This window comes from Helianthus annuus, chromosome 7, assembly GCF_002127325.2.
Source record: "Helianthus annuus cultivar XRQ/B chromosome 7, HanXRQr2.0-SUNRISE, whole genome shotgun sequence".
In the NCBI taxonomy this organism is placed as follows: domain Eukaryota; kingdom Viridiplantae; phylum Streptophyta; class Magnoliopsida; order Asterales; family Asteraceae; genus Helianthus; species Helianthus annuus.
This window is the reverse complement of record NC_035439.2, coordinates 74,448,465-74,454,332: the sequence shown is the minus strand read 5'-3', so window position 1 is coordinate 74,454,332 and position 5,868 is coordinate 74,448,465. Positions and strand designations below refer to the sequence as shown.

Genomic DNA, 5,868 nt, shown 5'->3' with positions numbered 1-5,868 from the left:
GTTGGTGTTTGTATGGGCATACCCTATTAATTTATTTATTTTTACATATTCATATCGGACTTTCTAAAAAATAACGTGCCCTTCGAAATATCGGGTACTGGCCGATGGTCCTCCCCGCCCCCCTTGCCATGTTGTGTGGCAATCCAGCTTGTTTTTTACCAACTCTGTTGCTTCTTCTTAACTGATATTGGCCCATAGTTGAAGTGTGTGTTGTTGAGCCCAGTTGATCCATTTGCTTCATAACAAAGAAACTCAAATTCAAGGTGTAATTCTTCGTAAAATATAAACTTTTCGAAAACTAAAGCGTACACATTTTGAAGCGTTACTAAAAATGGCTTTTAAGAAACTTTTCTCTAAACAATTATTAACTGATCAATGCTAAACTTATCATAAGTGACAAATTGTGTATCACTAGCAATTGTTCATCACTGACAACTTAATTGACAGTATCATTTAAGATCAGTGATAGACTTGTAATAAGTGACAATTTATACATCAATGGCAACTTAGTTAACAATAAAAATTATATATATATATGGATCCCATTAAGTCTAACCACTTTTGAAATCCATCTTCACCGTTGGATTATGCTGAGATTAAATCTCAGCCACTTAAACTCCAAAAAATAACTGCTATGATTGCAGTTCATGGCAGTTTCCTTACCTGGTAGTTACCTCCACCATTTTCTAGCCCATGTCTCCAAAACTCAACCTCCTACAAACCTGAGTAGTGCTCTAAAGTCAGTTGAGGAGGTATTATTATATAATGTACCTTAGAAGCAATAGTTCATATCTTTAAATCTAATGTTATTCAAGGGTTCGGCTTTTGGAAGGGGAAAAATAGGAGAATCAAATACACTCTGTTTGGGAAGGAACAAATCCGATGTATCTTCAGGTATCGCTTGGGAATATGCATCAATTTAGCCAAGCAGGTTCACTCTTTCTTACCTTTTGAAGTTCAATTTTGTGTACTCTTTAGGATTAAGCCTTTATTTCATGTTCAGTTTTGTATCAATTTACGATCTCGGACGCCGATTAGGCAACGTAACTAAATGTCCGTCTATCTCACACACAAACTATATAAACATAATTCCCTCAAATGTATTACTCTATTATTCACTAAACAAATGCCCAATTTCACCCTTATCATTGCCATTTATATCAGCTTTCTAAATTGCAAAAAAAAAAAAAAAAACACTTCTTCCAATCCACCCTGTTTGGTTCCTTATCGTGTTTGTCCGTGATATTGGTTATTTGGCAAGCTAAAATACAGTTTTATGTCAAAAAATTTGCTTGTAGAACAGAGCAAACACTATGGCAGATAGCAATGACATTGTGGACCAGATGGATCAGAGGTTGGCAACTATGAGGAGATGGATGAATGATGATGATGTTGAAGAGTAGTTAAGAGGAAAAAGCTGATGATGATCGTGGTAAAGAAAAGCATGTTGGGCTGCTTACTTTGCCACCACATGGTTCTGAGATTTTCATTGGGGGGCTTTCTAAGGATGTGGTTGAGGAAGATTTGAGTGAAGTTTGTGAACCTTTTGGGGATGTTGTTTAGGTCAGCTCTAACGGTAATTATTTAATGAGAAGATTGTGTTTTATTGTTATTTTTTAAATATATATTTTTCTGTGTGATTGTTCAGGTAAGTTTGGTGAGATATATGGAGACCAATGAAGGTAAGGGTTTTGCATTTGTGGCATTTAGAAGTAAAGATGATGTTCAAAAGGCCATTGAAGAACTACATAACAAAGATTTTAAGGTATAAAGCTATAAACTTTTGCTTATTTGTTAGGCATTTTCTGGATTTGGTACTCAGTTTTATGATGTTCTTTGCATGGTACGGGCTTCAGGTGTTCACTGTGTTCACTCTTTGAATACATATACAGACAATTCATAGGTAATGTGCCAAAGACTTGGACTGATGATGAGTTCAGAAAAGTAATTGAGGAAATAGGCCTAGGTTCAGAAGTGTCATTGAGAGCTTATAAAGGTGGAATCGGTGGTGTTGGTTATGGAATGCCATATATTTTTGCTTATATTATGATCAATTTACATGGGAAACTTGGTTTCCGTGTGCTGCCCGGGTTGCTCTTGTGTCATGAGGATTTTAGATATGGGGAGCAGTTTATTATATATATATATATATATATATATATATATATATATATATATATTGGTCTACAAAATTATGCAACCTGTACAGTGTCTTGGATCTTTACAGATGTATAATGATTCATGTTTCTAAAATATTTTAGTGTATTTGGTTTTTATTTGTTGTAGGTGTGGATCATACATAGCCAATCAAGGGAAAAAGAGGCTTTGTAAGAAAAAATGTTGTTGCTTGAGGCCTTACATAATTATGCATTTTCATCCGTATACAGTCCCCCTATTACACGATCCCTAGCCCAGTAAGTACATAGACCCTTTCTTTGCTTTTGAGTTTTGACTACACTTGAAGCAAGTGTAAGTTTATTTATAATTCACATATCCTACTTTTCTAAATTTTGGTTCTTTTAATACTAAGGATCTTAGCAACAACATTTACAATGAACTTCCATACAGGCTGCCTTTAAATCTAACACACTTGTAAGTTTCACTCTAGATAAATTTACTAGGTGTGTCAATCGTGTAGGGTTAGCGGGTTGTGGCTTGGCGAGTTGCAGGTTGACGGGTTGATGGGTAGATTGTGGAACACGAACTATATCTTTATTCATGTCAAAATCCGGATACACATAATCTGGGTCAAATCGAACACAACCCATTTTTACCAATTTGCTAAATAATTATTTGGAATTTGAGAATCATACATAAATCCTAAGATTTGGATTCCGATTGATATAGACCAATACTGTCTCTTCCTTGCATAACTTTATATAGTATGATAGTCGGGTCAGATAATGCGTAAAAACAAGTCATGTTTCATTATGCTATTACCCATTGTAGATAACATAACCCAATTTATTTCTCTAATCTTAATAACCTATTAGTGGTCATTGTCACATTTCTTGTAGGTCGTTTTATGTTGGTGCTGCTGGTGGAAGAGTATCATAGTAATGCGGACGAGAAGTTTGCAGAGGTAGTATGCATATATCATTTTGTGCTTCATGTTTGTTTATACTACTAAACAGGAGCAATTGTAATTTGATTTTCATTTATAGTTTTTTAATTGGGTATTTGTTAAATTAGCCCTTTTTGTTCCACGCAACTGGTTTGAAGTTTTTTCTTCTGCTTGAGCTTATAACAAGCACAAGCCTAAGTTTTTTGTTATTTTGATTTGCTCTGGAGCTGTAATTTAGTAAGTTTAACCATTTGGCCCCTTCCCTACGCAACATCTGATCCTCTAAGACAATTGCGCCATCACGGCACTGCTTGTATCAGTCAATATATGGTCACGTAAAGACTAGCTTAATGCCATCCAATTGATTGAAATTACCTCAAACCTTGCTTTTTCGGATTTTTAGGCATATTATACGTGTAAATATTACATTTTGATGAAACATTCCATACATTTAGGATCTTTTTAAACAAATAATGTTTTATTATGTAAATAAAAAAATAATTATATCATTACGACTAGGGATGACCTCGGTATCGTCCGGTATCGAACCGGTACCGGTACCGAAAGAACCGGTACCGAAAATCCTCAAAAGTGGGTACCGGTACCGAATATACCCGGTTCGGTACGGTTCGGTACCGGTACGGTACCGGTATTTGAGGGTAAAAACCGGTAAATACCGGTACCGAACCGGTATCGTCCGGTATCGAGCCGGTACCGGTACCGAAAGAACCGGTACCGAAAATCCTCAAAAGTGGGTACCGGTACCGAATATACCCGGTTCGGTACGGTTCGGTACCGGTATTTGAGGGTAAAAACCGGTAAATACCGGTACCGAACTGGTACCGTACCGGTACCGTACTGGAACCGAACCAGTACCGAAAATGCTAAAAATCGGTACCGAATCGGTACCGAAAAAGTACCCGGTTCGGTAAATTCGGTACCGGTACCGGTTCGGTAAATTCGGTACCGGTACCGGTTCGGTAAATTCGGTACCGGTACCGGTTCGGTACCGGGAACGATTTGCTCATCCCTAATTACGACGCTAAAAACCCGTCCACCGGACGGGTATTAAACTATTACGGTTAACCAGGTTAAGTGTCAACTTGTGTGTTTTAAGGGGTTTTTTTTTTTTTTTTTTTTTTTTTTTTTTTTTTGACACCACATATTTACAATTTAAGGGATATTTTAGATCTAAACAACACTACATCAGACACTTGAATTTGATTTGCGAATGATAGATTGCATGCATTGGTAAGCACATGATTGTCGTCCAGCAGAATTCTTATATTCGAATATTGCTTCAGCTTGTTTCCTGCTTGGCACATTATTAAAAGGTCTGGAGAGTTTTTACTGTAAAAACAATATCTAAAATAATGTTAAATTTTACAAGTTATGATAAATTATTAACAAATATACTCATAAAACAATGCATCTTGGAACCACCAAGAGCTTATATGGTTCAGGATGGAATATGGAAAGTCGGCTTCAGCTTAAAACTCTACTTTAAATGCTAGTGCAACTGTATTTTTTTCATGTGATTTGAATAGTAATATAATAATGGGTTCTGATGGGGAATGTTACTTTGTGGCAACATCAGGAGAAACAGTTTTTTTTTTTTTTTTTTTTTTTTTGAAAGGAAAACTTCATTAAAAGAACGCCAACTCGAAAACCGAGCGGCCAACCCCAACTTACATATTCACAAATTTACACCATGACTCTCATGTAACGTTCCTATTCTTCGATCTGTTTTTATACCATAAAAACCCTAAAGATCTGATTTCGCTAAAAATATCGTTGGTTTTGACAAGTCAAAGGTGAAGTTTTACAACTGTCGGAGATGGACACTTTACAAGAGAATACCATAAACCTAAGGTTGAATCTCCTTCAGGCTACACCAAGCAAAGCTCTTCATATGAGGGTTCCCAAGGACAGAGTGGAAACTCAAAAGCTTTAGTACTGTCAACACAACTGGATGGATCTTATGACTTGAGTCTACATCCAGAAGAAGCTGGGTCGATTATATAGGCTTTTATGGCTAAGATTTCTGTTATGAAGGATGAAGATGTAGATCCTATGGAAGTAGAAAAGAAGGAAATAATAGAGAACACAATGGAGGTAGAAAATACATATTTCACAACTTTCATGGTAGAAGTTGATGAGCTTACATGAGAGTTACACTTAAAATCAGAATCTGTAAGTAATGTTTGCCATATTTTGCATTGAATTGCATGTAAAGTAAACAGGTTGTTGGAGCATAATAAAATTCAGCCAGCTCACTTAGAGAAACTAAAAGAAGCAAAGAGGCTTTTCAAACATAAGGAATCTAATTTTCTGTATAAAATTAAGGCAAATAAAAAGACTTAAGTGCTCTAAGAAGCAAGGTAAATGACCAGTTGTAGGTCATAGACTTGGCATATGCTACCATGGAAGAGAGTATAAAGAAGTTTTTTGATAAAAGTATGGAACTAGCAGATGCTAATGTTAAAATGTTAAAAAAGTATGGAACTAAATCATGGGTTAGAACAATTTAGAAACTCATCTTTTGTCCTAACACATATGATAAGTTCTCATAAAACTAGTCAAGATAGCAAAAGTGATATGTGGTAAAATACATATATTTGTCTCGTGTAAAGTGTATAATTATTGTATAGTTTTTATTTGTTTTATTTAGTTTTTAGTATTATATTATATTATTTTGTGTTTTGACAGGTCCTGGTGCAAATGAAGCGAAAATGAGTAAAAATGAAATAACCAGACGGTTGGGTTGAGTAGGACGCCAGTGACCGAATAAAAATTGCAGTTAT

At 35.6% G+C, this 5,868-nt stretch overlaps 1 long non-coding RNA gene across 4 annotated transcripts; it reads left to right on the top strand.

Annotated features, from left to right (window-relative positions):
• Positions 1-657: 657 nt before the first annotated feature.
• LOC110879743 lies at positions 658-3,504 on the top strand. 4 transcript variants are annotated; one of them, XR_002558932.2, is made up of 6 exons: positions 658-931; positions 1,299-1,563; positions 1,649-1,765; positions 2,287-2,414; positions 2,531-2,592; positions 3,018-3,504. It is a non-coding gene; the product is annotated as an uncharacterized LOC110879743 (long non-coding RNA). The 4 variants fall into 4 exon arrangements; XR_002558931.2 differs by lacking the exon at positions 2,531-2,592 and adding an exon at positions 1,857-1,903; XR_002558933.2 differs by lacking the exon at positions 2,531-2,592 and having other exon boundaries at positions 660-931; positions 1,304-1,563; positions 3,018-3,501.
• The last annotated feature ends 2,364 nt before the right edge of the window (positions 3,505-5,868 follow it).